Source organism: Lutjanus erythropterus, chromosome 22 (genome assembly GCF_056507025.1).
Source record: "Lutjanus erythropterus isolate fLutEry1 chromosome 22, fLutEry1.hap2, whole genome shotgun sequence".
Classification (NCBI taxonomy): domain Eukaryota; kingdom Metazoa; phylum Chordata; class Actinopteri; order Lutjaniformes; family Lutjanidae; genus Lutjanus; species Lutjanus erythropterus.
The window spans coordinates 26,794,475-26,812,116 of record NC_139338.1 but is presented as its reverse complement, the minus strand read 5'-3'; the positions used below and the strand labels follow the sequence as shown (position 1 = coordinate 26,812,116).

Here is a 17,642-nt window from a genome sequence, read left to right as displayed (position 1 = left end):
GAAGTGTAAAAGAAAAAAGAAAAGAAAACCTCTTGGTTTGTTTGTTATCAGGAAAGTTGAGAATGGAAGTGATGGCAGCAGGGAAGATAGGAGGAAAAAACAGCAGATGGTAGAGACAGAAAGACAGACAGACAGGCAGCATTACAAAAAAACACAACTTTTTCCCCTGATATCCGTCTGTTATTAGAATTTCCCTTCGTAAAAATACAAACTCAAGCTGCACCGGTCCTCTGCTTACTGTTTCTATTGGCTATATGTTAATTAGCAGGTTATTAAATAAAAACTGGACTAATTTCAGTGATATCTGGGGGAAATATATAAGGCTGTGGGCCAAAGAAAAAGTGAATAATTTCTGGTGGAGAACCAGGATTCAAAGTAGGGCATTTCTCATGAACTGCTGATCTTAACTTGAATTAAAAAACATTTTCTATCATTAAAGCAACAGATATAATAAGAGAGTAATGTGCAGGCTTGGCGGAGATTTGCACTCAGAGGAGTTTTTAATCATTAGGAAATTTCTTAAAATCTATGAACCGTTTCAAAAACATCATTAGTAACAAAAGAAAAAGAAAAGAAAAGTCTGTGAAATTAAGTTGCGGGTCGGACCAACTTTGAAATGTGCCTTTTTCATCTGTGAGAGCTCCTGTCTTTGATGATTTGATTGGTGTAATTAGTTTATTTTTCTGGGTGTTTTCTCAGTGAAATAAAAGAGTGAACTTCACTTAATAGCTGTTAGTTTCACAGCCAGAAACATACACACACGCCCGCAGTACTGTTACTATGGCAACTTTACTCACATGACATTGATATTGACTGTTTTAAAAATCTAATTAACAAGTTTTTCTTTTATGATAAATACTTTCTTGAAGATCCCTTGAACTCTTGAGCGGTTGTCTCAGCTTGTGGAATGTAAATCCTTAATTTAATTTTGAATGGATAATTTAGGGAGGGTAAGGAGTTCAGTTAAGTTTTATGATGGTGTTTTAAATTAGTTTCGATCCAAACTAACATGTCGAAACACCAAAGTCACACAATATGACAAACAAACTGACCGATCGAGGCAGCAGGTAGACCAGCAGCTCTTGTGTTCTGCGAGGTAAAATCACTGTTTTTGTCAAAGGAGTCTTGTTGCACTGAAGAGAGCGACGGCTTCAGTTAAATCCTATTTGTGGGGCTGAAGACCCAAACTGTTGCATCTTTGTTGAAAATACTCCCACACTTTTGATGACTGCAGCTTGTTCTCCGGGTGAATCCATGCTCTGACCGGGCGCAGCGACATGTCGACGCACAATCAACGTATTTTCGTAACCGAACGACGGCAGTTAAACTCTTGTTCCATTGCATTGCAATCCCAGAGTTTACTGGACCTCTGCAGCTCACTCCTCATCTCTGTCTGTTCTGTAGGCACCGAGGTTTGATGAGAACGAGGAATGCATGGAATAAAATTCTTATTTTTTGTCAGTTATTATATTTAAGCTGAAGTGCAATGCTAAATCTGTGGAATGCTCTTTTAAGGGATCCCCAGAGTCATTGCAATTCTGTGCAAAATGTCTTTTTACTCTTTCCGACCAACCAACAGACCTATATCCACGCTACCAGAGTGGCTTAAAACATCTTCAGCATTTACAGTTTGACTGATAATGCCCTTGTAATGCCTTGACCTTTGCATTTTTTTCCTGCAACAGAAAGGGCAGCGCCGGAGCCGCTAAGTTTCTTTCCAGATAAAATGTGTGCATTTCAGTTTTTTAGTTCAGAGCTCAGTTTTTTTTCTTTCAGAATTGGACCAATACACTGAGGGAAAATCTGAATATGGGACATTATTTGGGTGCGTAGACTTTTTAAAAAATGTGTGATATGAGCTCAAACTGTCTCAGCTACATGAATTTAAAAAATGATCTCGACTTTCAAACAGTCCGATATCCAGGCTGTGCTGAAGTGTGGCAGAGAGGAGGATAAAGAGAGAAATGAGAAAGTGGCTCACTCCAGAATCTGTTCCTGTTTGAGATATTATGTAATGGTCCGTATTGAAGATAATAGTGGGATAACAAAGTGCAGTAATGATATGATATATGAAATCCTCAGCAGGAAAAGTAATATCCAGCTGTTATCGCCTGCCAAGTTGTAGAGGAGAAATGAAGGAGAAACTTTATATTAAAAGACCCTGCGGCGCTTTGTGTCTATCTCACTTCATATTCCAACTGAAATCTTCTCAATAATGCAACTTTGACTTCTGCTTATTAAAGAGATGCTTCTCTTCTCTGCTTCCTCTTCTTGTTACTGTGGCAACTCACTGAAAACTGGATTTAAATATTGATGAAATAAACTCGGGATTTGTTGCAGCTGTTAATGTTTTCAGCAACAATCTCATATTTGAATATATGCTTAAAGCTCGTCAGAGTCGATCATTCAATGATCAAAAAATAGTTGTTTAATCTCACACTCATTACTTCGAATGACTGAACATTCTGTTATAACTGTGTGAAGCTCATCATGTTTATGTTTAAGGTGATGTATGTAAATTGACTTTAATCACTTTCCTGCCAAGTCTTGTACCTTAAAAATGTACTTCTGATCAATAATATTGTATCATTAAAGGAAGATTTGTTGATTTGACAAATAATCGTAATAAATAAAGTTCTATCCATTTAGGGTTCTGTAATATAACATTTGAGAGACATTAGAGATCATGTAATGTCAAAGTGGACATACATTAACTACTCAAAAGTTCCAGCTAAAGCCACTTTCACACATGCAGTCTGAGCCTGAAATGTTCAGGAACATTTCCTGCACTGGTTCATGTGTGAATGGGAGCAGGCATCGAAATTCTGGGAAATCTGTTCCACCGCAAGGCGTTGTGAATGAACGCAGTAATATTGCGGCTACAAGCACATAAAGAGTTCGTCCATGTAATAAAAGACACTTTCAGGTGTCGTGTGTCTGCACACTACCTGCCCGGAAACAAACAGCAGAAAGACAAAAAGTTAGGGAACATGGTGGAGCGTTTAGAAACTAAAGAGCCAGATATTTACCTGAGGAGGTGGTGAAGACCAAAAACAGAGCTAAAAGAGTGAATATAGGACTTCATCATGTAGACAGAAACCTCTAATATTAATGTTGGTCTGCAGCTGCTGGATGTGTAAACAAGGGTTTGCTAACGAGTTAATATGTCAGCGCAGTGTTAACAGCTTGTTTCTGCTTCCCTCTTGTGGCCCAAAAGTCAATTATTGAAGGTCAAAGTATTTTAAACCTCGACCTCGATCAGGGAGACACAGACAAGAGAAAACAAGTGAGATTTTAAAGTTAAATCGGGGATCAGACGAATATTTTAAAAAGTCAAATCATCTAACAGAAAGATCCTTGAATGAATATCTCAATAAAAGTTTTGTGTACAAGAATTAAATTTGAAGTACTGAAGGTTGTCTGCAGTTGTTGCCCAGCCTCTAATGGATTCAGTCAGATGTCCTTCTCTGCATTACCGAATCTTTCCATCTTTGCTTGTGGTGTTTCCACCCACAGGATGGCCACTCTGACTGTTTTTTGTTTATCGCAGCTCTCTCTGTATAACCTCTAAGACTCAGCAGTGCCAAAAATCCCACATTGGTTCATATTTAATTCATATTTTATGATGCATGTTTTTTCTGTCCGGCTCTCTCAGGGGTCTGCAGCTCCTACGCAGCGGTCAACGCGCCGTGTTCTCTCTCCTCCCAGTCACTTGTCACCTTCCTCTCCTCAATTCGCCTTTTCATGTCGGGACCCCCCTCCTCTGTTTTCTCCCGGAGCAGAGGTCTTCAAAGAAAAACTAACGCTGACCTTCTCCTCCTCTGTTCTCCCCCGCTCCCAGCTCGTCTTCCTCAAATGAAAGGTCCTCGCTGACCTCCCTCTTTTCCTCCTCTGCCTCTCTAACCCTCTGAAATTCTGCAAACTATCTAACAGGCATCTCCCTCGGAGTGTGTGTGTGTGCATGTCTATATTTACACACAGACAAGAACAAGTCAATTGAAGGACCAATTTTCTTTTTTGCAATGAAGTGCTTGGAGAGGGAAATAGCAGATTTAATCTCACAAACAGCAGAATATCCAGAGAGCAGAGAAAGTACAGAAAACACAACAAAAAGACTTGAAGGGAGTCATCACACGGCCAGAGGCAGCTCAGCAGGGCTTCAACTGCCAATTATGTTTTATTACACATTAATCAAGAGAATTAATCAGCAGATTCACTGTTTGTTTGTCTGTGTCCTTTTAGAAAGTTGTGAAAAACAGTCAATCGTCAAGAACCCAGATATCAAAGTTAAAATAGGAATAAGAACCAAGATATTGTCACTAAAAATGTTTAAGAACCTAGATAACACTGCTAAAAAATGGTTAAGATCCAAGAAATCAATGTTAAAATGATTAAGGATCCAGATATCAATGTTAAGAACCCAGATGTTAATGCTAGAAAAGGTTAAGGATGGTTTAGGAGCCCAAATAGCAATGCTATAAATGGTTAGGAACCCAGATATCAATGCTTAAAATGGTTAAGAACCCAAATATTAATGCTAAAAATGGTTAAGAACCCAGATGTAAACACTTAAAGTCAGATGTGAGTGCCAAAAAGTAGAATTTTAAAAAACAACTTGCCTGTAAATTGATGGTATGTCTGAGTAGTCAAACTTATACTGCAGGGACTCTGCTCAGAGTGGTCTGATCTTTTTTTTCTTTTTTTAAAAAAAAAGCTCTGGTAGGAAATTCTCCTGGATTTTGTCATTGAAATAGCTCCTAACCATAAGCATATCTACAAAGAAAGAGTCTGCCATGATCCACCAACAAGTCAAATCAAATATGAAATTGGATTAAAAAAAAGGCACAGACACATGACTAAGAGCCTATACGCTGCAGGAAAGGGAAACAATGACCAAGAAAAAGTTATTAGAACAACGAACGGAAAGACCACCCAGGGGAGGAAACTGTGGGTGGCCAAAACTGAAGATGAATCCCTCTGTGGGTTATTGTTGGGATGAAGCAATGAAAAAAATGGACAGTAATACGAACAGTGGCATTAAAATAAGAAAACAGATGTGAAACATGTGGTGGGACTGTGACCAACTCCAAAAAACACAACCGCTACCTCAATATAAACATGAGGGGATTTAAGCACCACTAAATACTTTGTCTGGCCAGAAAAAAAAGATTGTATTAGAAAATTGTTCATGTTTGATTAATTTATTTTTAATCAATTAAGAAGTGATGATTTATAGGGTGGTGAAGAGCCGCATTCAACTCATAAGACAGAATTTCTCAGGCGTTTAGATGAAAATTACCTCAGTTTTTGTACCATTTGATGTTTGAAAAGCAGGAAGATGTACAGTTAAATTATAGTGCGTGCTCTTGTGAATAAAACACACTTTGTCCTAATCAACATGCAACAAACACAGTCTTAAAAATGTGTTTAACAGTGTGCATAGATGTCTGAAGGACAACAAAGGCAGAGGCAGTTTGAGTTGACAGCAGCCAGATGCATAAAAAATTCTAAGTCTGAGACATAATTTTCTTTCTAGATTGTAACTAAAGCTGAAACAGCAGTTGATTGTCCTTAGTAAATCAACAAGAACAGAAAAACAAGAAAATTAGTCACAATGTTTCTAATCTATCTTTAATTAAAGTAGTTATTTTTAAGCAAAAATGCAAAAATTTCACTGCTGTCTAAAATGTGAACATTTGGTTTTCTTAATCTTCTGTCGAACAAAACAAGCAACTGGAAAAAACAAATGATTGATCTGTTAATCATAACACTAATTGCTAGATTAATCAGTGATGAAAATAATCTTTAGTAGCAGCTTTATTGCAAATAATAGTGGGCTGAGAACAGAACCCTGTGGTACACCCTGAGTTACAAAAAAGCCCTGATGCACCAAAAAAGCTTTAAAACCAAAACTGAGCAAGAACATATCACAAGACTGTCAGTCAACAAGCATATATTTATAATGTTTTCACTGGTATGTCAGCCAAATATCACTCTCTCCAAATGAACCAGACTCCATTGGCAAAATCGGTTATTTTACCTCACATAACACAGGGGTTGTTGGTCCACTGCTGCCTCCATTGGTTAGTTATTTTGTGTGATTGTGTGACCTTTGTGTTTTAAAACATGAATTCGGATTCATTGAAGTCACACAGTAACTCAGACAAATGAAATAATCTAGACAGCCGTATACTAGTAAGTCCTGTGTTCTGCAATGTAAAATTACTGATGTTTTTCAATGGAGTTTGGTTTAGCAAGAAAGAGTGATAATTTGGCTTGCATGACGACAGTTTACAGTTGGAAAATGCTACCTGACAGCAAGAAAAAGTGGGGAAAATATTGTAAATATAGTGTGCACTTAAACTGTAGCTCATACAACCCCACTTCACTAGCATACCTTTAATGTGCTTGTACTAAAACTCCTCCAGGGGAACCTTAAGTTAAACCTGATAATGACCAATAACGTAGTAAAACAATATGAAATATGTTTCATAGGAGAGTTTATAGATGTTGACATGTACAGTGCATTAATAAATACTTAGATATGTCCTTATAGTGGCATACAACTACATCACAGTTTCTTATGAACCATTTATTAACTCTTTATATACTTATTTTACACATTAAACTGCAGTAAACTTGACTCTTTTCTTATATTTCCACATCTCCTAAAATTTTCTTCTAATTCAGTCTGAAGACATGTTTGGAGAAAGCTACAAATATTTGAGAAACATGCTGTTTAGAAAATATTTTATATCATTATCACCATCGTCATCATCATCATCGTTTCCACTCCTGAATCCCAGTAAAAGCAGCTTTACTGCAGATCAGATTTGGCACAAAGTGTTCATTCCTTAACAGCAGCATGGGTCAACAACTATTCAGTGTGTGTGTGTGTGTGTGTGTGTGTGTGTGTCACCTATTCATTTCCACGGTTCCTGTCCAGGCCTCTGTGTGCTTCCTCCAACTTACTATTCTACCGTTGTTATCTCAACATCAGCACACACACACAGAGGGTATAATAACCCCGGCCAAGCATAACAGGACAGTACAGAGGCACGTCCTAGTCATAACACCCCTACTGTACATACTGTGCCGTTAGCTCTGAGTGTGTGTGTGTGTGTGTGTGTGTGTGTGTGTGTGTGTGTGTGTGTGTGTGTGTGTGTGTGTGTGTGTGTGTGTGTGTGTGTGAGAGAGATATAACCCAGGATAACCTCACCCCAACTCTGTAACACACACACTCACCTCCATTCTTCTTCTTCGTCTTCTAAATTTAATTCTACCTCTCCTGTCCTCACCTTGCCGTCTTATCTGCCCTCTTATATACCCTATCACACACACACTCACACACACACACACACACTCTAACACACACAGTCTCCCTCTCGTTCCCACAGTGTGCAGTGGTGTAATCAGCGCTTCATATTGTAACAAGAGATTAGCGCTGCTCAGCTAAAAATCACAATCTGCCCTGTCAGATAGCTCAGCTAGCACAGGCTGGATGAAACACACACACACACACACACACACACACACACACACACACACTCATGGCTATAATATAGAAAAGTGCTACCTGCGACGAACCTCTCCATAATTGGTGTCTTCTCTCGTATTATCAGCCTTTACAGCAGCTCTTTTGTAATTACCAGGACAGTCTAATAACTGCAGAGCCTCACTGTGAGGACACGTAATGATACCGTGCTGCGTCGGGTGTTATAACCTCCCTGCACTCCTCGCGTGCCCCTCAGCTGATCTGATGGTGAACTCAGACAGAGGTCATCTAACCTGTTAGTCCGTGGGGTGAGGAGCAGCTCGACTCTTGCGCTGACCTGCGATCTTGTGGTTGCAAATCAAGCTGAGTCTTATGATAAACTGGTGATTCAACGCATCTGTAGCTGTCACCTGATAAGAAGCTGATTTTAAAGACTAAAAAGTAAAAAAAAACATCTCTCAGCCTGCTGATTTTCCCGGTTTCCTCTCAAGGACAAAATCCTCCCACATTTTTCCTGATTTCTGACAATTTTTCAAACATTTTTTTTCCCCCTTTTCATTATCACAACCTGTTTCTGGTGCTGCACAGCGTCTATAAGCCCTACTGCTCCCACTGAGACAGTAATCTTCTTCTTAATAAATCCATGCCAGCGCCTCGCCCGCCTCAGTGAGTGAGAGACAGAGACAGAAATGGCGAGTATGAAGAGAAAAAAAATATGATTTTTTTCTGTTGTTTAAATTATATTTGAAATTGGACCCATTATTCAGTTGGTTTCCCAGCTAATTAGTATCAATTATAGATCCTCAGCAGGCATCTGTTTGTAAAAGAGAAATGTGTACTTATTATTCTGTCATTATATCAGCCTGATTACTGTTTGTTCAGTGTGCTCAAGAAATCAGGTTATAGTTGGTTTTTTGCAGCAAGTTTTTAAAATTCCCATGAAGTCAAAATAGATGTTTAGTGTTTTTATCACACATGTATTGTGTTGTATGTTACTTATACACCAGTATCTGGCCCAACAATGACAAAAAAGCCATTTTGTAGATATTTTCCGTTTTTTTTTTACATGAAAAACTGGTGATGAGTCATCCTGCATTCAGTGGCGGACACTTAAAGTAGCTAACCGCTAACTGTTAGAAAGGGGCTCAGCAGCCTCCCAGTGAACATGACCAGTCACCAGGACAAACACTGCCTCCATGAAAAATGGGGAATAAAATACAGAGGTCGTTTACGGAGTTTCCTGATGGACAGATAGCTTTAGCAGCTTACTGCTAACTGTTAGCAGGGCTACAGAACTGAGCTCAGGAGTCTACCAGTCTCCCAAGATGAACACAATCTCTGGGACCAACAGGGACTACAGTACCGAGGTTGTTTACGGAGTTTCCTGATGGAATGATAGCTTTAGCAGCTTACTTGTTGCTAAAGTAGCTAACCAAAGACAGCTGCTGAGACTGACAGGGAATACAGTACAAAGTTAAGGAGTTTCCTAATGGAAAAATGGCTTTACTTGTTGCTAAAGTAAGCTAGCTAACTGGGAACTGCCATTATCTTGGTTAGCTGGGACCCTCTGGTACTGTAGCCTTTTCCCTGGCATAAAACTGGCCTCCATTTGGTCTCGGAGGCTAGCTTGTTAGCCATTGAACATCTAGCTGGATGTTCAATGGCTAACAAGCTACAACCCAAGCTAACTAGCTAACACCCCTGCAACTCAAGTTAGCCCAAAAATCACAAAACACAATTTGCCTCTGGGTTCTTTACCCTGTGGTTGGTGTCAGTGCAGGGGGAGCTGCTGACGGGTCACGGGTAACAAAGACTCATGACGGTGCGACTCCTCAAGCTCGGAGGATGACGTGACTTCCGTTTCTACTTTAGTCACGTCATGCATTTTTTAACACTGAGCACAATTATTTCTCCGAAACAGTTTGGTTAATCAACATTGTCAGTAAATGACTCAGAAAAAATGAAATGTCATTAAAAATGCCAAAATAAACTGGAGTGGGGTGTTAAATGTCATGTAAACAGGAAACTTGGTTACTGTAATCAGGACTGCAGATTAGAGAAGACTGATTTCCCAGCTGGAGCTGTTTATTTTGGCTCTGGCAAAAATGTTGGTGTTTTGTTTGAGTTTAGGTGGAAATATTAGTTCAGTTAGTCAGTTTAAAGTCCTCGTCCACTTAAAAATGAGTTTTGCTTTGTGTTCCTTCACTCGGATGTTTGAGCTTCACTGTGCAGAATGATGGATGTGCAGTTTGTTCTCACATTTATCTGCTGAAGAGGGAACGTTCCTCTGTGCTCTACTTCAATCTCAGTCTAACATCTGGACATAAGAGAGAATTTTGAAACATCGCAACTAGTTTGGAGCCAATCATGATCCAGTATGAAGCTTATTGCAGGTTCAGACTACATGTTAGACTCATAAATAGACCTCACAGCAGCCATTTTGATGTGAAATAATAGAGTAAACACAGGTGATATTAATGATGCTAATGACGGTTCCTTTTCTTTCAGGTTCCACAGGTCTATAGCCTGACCCGACAGACATAAGCCATTGGGAACGCGGCCCTCCAACAGGTAAAAACTACACCTTTCTGTGTGAAAAATCTCTTACAAATGCTTCAGATAATTACCTCAATTACCTTACATGCTAACGCTAATGATGTCCAAAATAAACGGTAAAACAACATAAAATCTGGCAAAACTTACAACACGTAATATGAAGTGAAAACATGAAGTTGATATTCTTTATTTGTGGCAGACAACCAACATTCAACAGAATAATATTAAAAAGAATGAACAGAATGTTTTTTTGTATCTGAAACGATCAGATCTGTTGTTTCTCTTGATATTTTCCATGTTAACATATTCATAGGACTTAAAATTCTCCGAGTGTTGAAAAATAGAAAAAGATATGAATGTGGTTGTTACAGTTGACTTGTCAATGGTGCAGTATTTTCAAAATTATTGTGACTGGAAGTTGGTCCCTCGCACTTACTTACCGATGACATCACACAGGCTGTGAAAGGACAGGAAACTGTGATTGGTCAGACAACCTACGTGAAGCCCGTCGCGTCTCTCAGTCGAGTCACAGCTGCGGCATGTGGACTCTCGAATCCTCCTGTCTATTTATATTTGCTCGTTCATTCAGTTGATTCATGTCAAGGCTAATGATTAAAACCTTCAAATTTACAGCTGATTTATTTTTTTCCTCGAAAACCCAACACAAAGTTAGGAAGTGACACAGTTTCGAGACTGAATGACAGACTGGAGTGACTGGTTTCATATTTGTGTGTGTGTGTGTGTGTGTGTGTGTGTGTGTGTGTGTGTGTGTGTGTGTGTGTGTGTGTGCGCTTGCCTCTAGACAATGAATGTTCTGGCTGTTGTTCTGCGTCGGTTTCCCTCCTAGCTGTTTATATAATACGCACATTCACTATTAACACACACACAGACACAGACACACACACACACACACACACACACACACATATCCTCGGGGTAGAGAGAGAGTGAGAGAGGTATAAACTAAAGGTCTCTCTATCGCTCTTCAGCAGCTGGCTGTCACTGGCTGATACCACAGCAACTACTACTGCTGCTTTTTACACACACACACAATACTGAAGCACACACACAGATTCACACATTCGCGTGCGCACACACACACGCACACACACACACACACACACTCTCTATCTCCTACACAACCTCAAGGCTGCTTTAGCATTTTGTTTGGCTTGTTTTCTCACTAAGAGGCTGATGGATGTTTTGTAAAATTTAAAACGCACACACTCTTTCTCTCTGCTGGTTTAGCTACAAATTTGGAGGGCGCTTTGTTACAAGGCTGAGGAAAATTACTTCACACACACACACACACTGGCACACGCACACAGAGCGTGGCAGAGTACCATTTAGCTGGTAATAGCCTCTAAATTCACAGTGCATATTAATAATGCGGATTTCCCTGCTAACACCCTCATATAATGAACTGGGTCAGGCACACTCATCCTGTGTGTGTGTGTGTGTGTGTGTGTGTGTGTGTGTGTGTGTGTGTGTGTGTGTGTGTGTGTGTGTGTACCTGTCAGTGTGTCTGTGCATACTTCAATTGACTGTACAGGTGTGTGTGTGTGAGAGAGTGAAAGTGTGTAACTTTTAATACCCAGTAATCCGCTCAATTTCCTCGCCTCTAACCAGGGGTCACACCTTTCTGTGCCACTCTGTGTGTGTGTGTGTGTGTGTGTGTGTGTTTGCCTTTCTACCTTCCTATTGCTCAGCCAATTCCTCATTGACCCCAATAGTTTTAGCAAACAACACACTCGTCCTATTATGTAGATATCAAAGCCTCGCTGGTTTCCCTCAGCACAAAGGCAAGGCTTGTGCACTTTCTCTCCCTCTCTCTCTCTCTCTCTGTGTGTGTGTGTGTGTGTGTGTGTGTGTGTGTGTGTGTGTGTGTGTGTGTGTGTGTGTGTTATCATACCTGGGTTTATTGCCATGGTAGTACCAGGGAACTGCTATCATTTCCTATTGTGCGCTTGTGCCTAAAGTCTGGAAAAGTTCAACTATGGAAATTATTTTTCATTAGACGGAAAGCATGAGGAAGTTTTGTTTTCCGTTAAACATTAACCAAACTTTCACTAAAAAAACATTAACAAAAAAAAAGATGTGCAAAGTGTTCACAAGTACTCAAGTCAAGTTTCTGATCTCTGTAAAGGTCCTTAAATAAACATATGGTGCTGTTAAAGTTTGTATTGATTTATGTATGTATTGTTTTATTCATTATCAGTATTTTAGCAGAAGGCAAGTACAACAGGACAAAAGGAAATAACCCTGCCAAAAGCACAAATCTCTCATAGAAAAACAAGAAGAGTACTCAGAATAAAAATAAAATGAAGTTTGGAGATGCTCTGATGCTGCTGTTTCATCTGTGTTTCGTCCTGCGTGTAGATTTTTGTTGGCGTCTTTGTTTCTGTCACATTGTACTGTCAGGGACAGGCTTGTGTTAAAGTTACATTGAAAAGATACAAGTGATGAGATCATTTCCAGCAACTAGCAGCTAGCTAGTTAGCAACTTACTGTAAAAACACAGCTTGACATCACTGTCTTCTCTGCTGTGATGCATTCTCTGCCACTGTGCGAAGAATGCAAAAAAAAATGCCAAAAAATTAGCTTAGCAACTCTTAGCTGATGATGCCTTTTTGTTCATGGGATTTATTTTAAGCTGGTGTGCATTATTTTGTTTCCTCTTAAAGGCCTCAAAATTCTTCCCCGCTTGCTCTTGAGGAGGTGAAGGTCATTTTTTAGCAGCCTGACATGAACCACTTTAAAGTCAATGCTGCATTTAGAGAGTTAAGACCGTTTTATAGGTAACATCTTTGCAAACATTTGGCCAGTGTCACCGAGTCAAGCAGCAGAAACAGAGCAGTACGGACACTGACATCGAGTCTTCTGTCTTGCTATATTTTCATGTTTTAATTTGGTTTTCTTCCACCAGTTTCTTAGAGCAGTATTTGAGGAGAACATGTTAAAAATATCTTGTTCTGTAGCTGATAGATGTTTGACTTTATTCACTAACAACTTGTTTTTCTCCAGCTCTCTGCAGGTAGCATCCAGTTAGCTTGTGTGTGCTTAGTTATATATATATATTTTTTATCAATAAAACCTTTTACTGTAGCACTGTTCATACTGATCAGTGCAAAGTATTTGCTAATGACCATGTAACAGTCAAAATATCAATGTATACGATTAAAATGTGAATAAAAATGAAGTAGATTAAGTAAAAGCTGTTGTAATCCAAAGATTTGGACTTGCGAATCAGAAAACAGAGCTGAAAGCCGCTCAGAGCTGCAGACCAAAGTGGTGATTCTCAATGACATTGGTATTAATATCAACCTTGTCACATTACAGCCTCATTTCATTCCGTTTTAATATCATAAACATAACATAATGGGGCTTTAAATGGACAAGTCGTGTGGGAGAGAGGCCTCAGAGGAGCCTAATGAGCGCTGGATCTCACTTCAGTCTGTCTCGTCTGTGGCTGCGCTTTAAAAAATATAAAGGCTGTCTTTCCAAGCTAGTTTTGATTAGGGCTTAGTTTTCTGGCGTGTCCCAGAATGCACCCCTCAGTACTTTAATACAGCGACTTAGCGACAGCATGATCTGCCTCTTTCACTGACTCTTCATTTCTTCTCCTTTTATCTCTCAGCTCATAAATACACATTGGTATGCACGCCGTTCTTTACCTCTTTGTCGGTGTCTCCTCTCGCTTTCTTTATATACACTTTCGTCTCTTGCACACACACTAAATAAGGCGTGTGTCGGCCTTGAGGTAGACACTGCAGTTTATTATGTACAGTCTGTGAGATGAAACACTGGAGGGTTCATGAGTCTCTCATATATTGTCACTGACGCGTCTCCTTGCTGTTTCTCTTCATCTCAGCATGAGCTCAGCAACATGGACTCTGCTGTCTACGGTTTGATTAATCATTTGTGGACTGACTTGAATAACACGGCACGTGATAAATGACTAGTTTTGACTCACTGTGAAAACAGAAGTGAAAGTCTGAAGCTCCATTAGCGCCCACGACAGGCAGGATGAACCAACATACTGAGGATCGATTTATCTGAACTTCCTCAAAGTTTGTGCTGTTCAGTGGTGTCAGAGGAAGGCTTTCAGAGGGAGATTAAAGTGCCCTGTCACTCCTACCTCGTTTGGTCCAGATTTATAGACTTTACAGTTCGATGCGAAACAAAATAACGTGTGAAACCTCCTCTAGACCACAGTCCGGACCGAACAGCTGAGTCTTGGTGCGACTGAAAGAGGTGGTCTTGGTGTTGATCAGAAGCCATGGTTTGATTCGTGTCTGGTGTTTTTCCTCGCCACTGTCCCTCAGTGCTTGCTCTTGATGGCAACAACTTTATAGTTAGTTGCAAAAACTCACAAAATGTTGGACACTTTTCAATTATTTTCTAAGACGATGAAAAAGAGACGAATTAAATTGAGCTAACAATGTAAACCCGTCTGTCAGCTCACGTAGGTGATGACGGCTGGATGTCATGTTCTTTACTCAGCTTGTATAATTGCAGTGTGAAACCAAAACTAACCAAATCAAATGTAGACAACGTTACAAAAATGTGAACCAGAGTTTGGACTTAATGGTGTGAAAAGGTTCAAAAAATATTTCTTTGTGGAAACACAAATGCAACTATTTTGTTTAGATGCTCAAAAAGTCCAAAAGTTCTAATAATATTTTTTTCTTTTTTACATTTTTTTTACAGTTTTAAGACATACAAAACTTAATTCTGCTCTAATGAACAAAATGACTACATGTATGTAAGTGTTTAAGCATGTGCATAGCTTGTTGTTGTCCGGAGGTGGTAGAGACCAACAACAGAGCAAAAAGAGAGCTAATATTGGACCTTAACAGAAAAATTAATAAATTAATTAAGTAAAGTAATAAATTGGCCTAAAATATGATATGTTAGTGTTTACAGGTTGTTTCCACTGCACTGAAGTAGCCAAAAACTCAATTACTGCAGAATTATTAAGTCAAGATGGAAATGTTGTGCCTGAAACAGTGATTACAAAAAATACTTGAGAACATTATTAATATTATCAGGAAAATTATAGATTATTTTCACTGTAGTATCAAACAAATGTGTCATTTTGACATAGTATCATTAGTTTGATCTGTGCATCACACACATGCTCATCACGTTTTGATATTTCTTATGTAGAATTTTTAATTTTGTCCTGACAAAGACAAAAGTTCATGTCTGGCAATAATAAAAAGTCACTCCACACTTAAATGTCAGTCTGCTGGTTGTTTCAGTCTGGGACTAAAAACGCTGCATGAAATCACCTGTAATGTCAGGCTGACTTGACAGAGCTTAGTTTGGTAAAGCGGTCACCCAGTAGTAAAGCTGTGTTTCCCAGCAGGCTGTGTGTTGTATGTGTTGATAAGGCAGTTTGCATGGATGGACAGCCATGCAGCAGGAAAGCAGAACAGCACTATTCTGGCTCGCACACTCAGGCCTGAGCTGCCGAGGAGCTCCACGACGTCTGTGTGCCAAGAGCTGCTGCTGCTGCTGCTGCTGCTGCAGTTGCAGTCAGTAACGCTCACACACAGCCAGCTGTGCTCTGAGTGGACTGACCGTCAGGAGCATCTGCTTCACTTGACTTGACTTACATTTCCTGCTCCATAATTCATGTCTCTGTTGTTTCATCGCTGTTGTTGTTGTTCAGTCTGTCTGCACCACTTCCTTTCCTTTCACCTCATAATTAAAAAAGTACATTTAATGGGAGAAGTTGAAGTGATACTCTGACCGTATTATCTTTGCTATAGCCTTGAAAAGTGGCCGTTAGAAGTTTACAGCCTCCTAATCGACAGCAAATAACAACTGTGGTCAGTTTGAATTAGAGTCAATAGACTTTAAAGCGCCTGCGGATCCCCAGACTCCCTTAAAAGAATTGACCCTTTCCTAATCCCCTCCTCTGAACAGCAATCATAGATTAGGTGTTTCATGACTTTGGAGGGTGGCATCTTTATTGTAGTCTTTCAAAACACCCTAACATAAGCTGCAAACGGTAGCATGTCCAGCTAACTAGCTTACTACCTGCAGTAGTCCAAACTTGTGCTGGATATCACCACATTAACTAAACTAATAACTAAACTCATTTATTAATGAGTGTATTTCTGTCATCTATCTTCACCGTCTGACCAAAGTTTGCTGGAGCATACGCTAGCCTTAGCTTCAGCCTGTTAGCATTCACGTCATATGCTGTTAAGTAACTTTTCACGGGATTTTTGTTTTAAAGTGTGTCAGATGGAGACAATGAAAAGTCAGCTTGAGACGTTAGCATTAGCTTATATTAGCCAGTGAAATGAAATGTAGCCAACAAAATCCACGGTCATCAGTTAGAAATGAAAATCTGCTTTGTTGAGTGAGAAGAAACTTCATCAACTTTGCAAAGCAGTTACAGCAAATCTATAATAATTAATGCCTTCTTGTAAATTCAACGTTAAAATCAACACATTCGGTTGTTTTTACTACTCTGTGCACCTTACCTGCCAGTATTTAGCAGCTATAGGTGTTGAACACACTCATTAGACTGATTTCACCATTTACACTAAACTTTTGAAAGAAGTCAACATTTTATTGAAGGTATACATGTCAAATTTTTCATAAACTGTAACCAATAAAGGCTACTTTTTTGTTGCCTGTGGAGAAATTCCCCAGACTCTCTTAAGAAATCATTCAGTTTTATTCAATAATGAGTGGTTAAGTGAGAAGAAACTTTAGAAACATTGTAAAAGGCTGTCTGCAACAAATTGTTAATCAATCGTGCCTTCTTGTAAATTCAGCATTAAATGCAATACATTAAGTTGTTTCTTTCCTTGTTAAAAACGTTGTGCCAGTTTGTTGCTGCTCCGACAGCCTGACAACGTTTAGCAGCTGCTTGAACACAGTTTCAGCTGATTACACCATTTACACTGAATTCATGAAAGAAGATTACGCTCAATCACTGGTAAAAATCAAATTTTGCAAATGCAGTAGGCACTAACCAGTATAGGCTGCTTCTTTTTTGCCCACAGAGAAATTACCCAGACTCCCTGAAGAAATCACTCAATTTTGTGAGTAATTGAATGAGGAGAAACTTTTTAAACTTTGTGAAATGCAATCTACGACAAATTCTTAATCAATCGTCCCTTCTTGAAATTCGGCATTAAATACAAAACATTAGGTCGTTTCTTTCCTGATAAAAAACATTGTTCCAGTTTCTCACAGCACCACTGCACCGGTGACTACTCCATGTCTAAAGTGCATCAACCTGCAAACATTAAGCAGCAGTTTGAACATGATTTCAACATTTATACTGACTTTATGAAAGAAGACAACATTTTATGGATGGTAAACAGTAAACAGTTACTAATGTAGGCTGCTTCTTTGTTGCTCATGGAGAAATTGCCCAGACTCCCTGAAGAAATGGCCCAATTTTGTGAATTCTTGAGTGAAGAGAAACTTTATAAACTTTATAGAAAAAAGTGTCATATGTTATTTTTTTTTCTTTCTTTATGTAAAAAACATTGTGTCTGTTCATCCCAGCATGAAAAAAAAAACAATGTCATATCTGGTGTTTGTGAACTGAAATAGCTGC

At 39.2% G+C, this 17,642-nt stretch overlaps 1 protein-coding gene across 1 annotated transcript in view; it reads left to right on the top strand.

The window, feature by feature from the left end:
• Window positions 1–9,999: 9,999 nt before the first annotated feature.
• The window catches only part of LOC146307033 (plexin-B2-like), an 80,298-nt gene continuing 72,655 nt past the window's right edge, over window positions 10,000–17,642 (top strand). The window contains exon 1 of the mRNA XM_084710491.1: window positions 10,000–10,066. The gene's annotated coding sequence lies outside the window, so the exon portion shown is untranslated. The remainder of the gene's footprint in view (window positions 10,067–17,642) is intronic.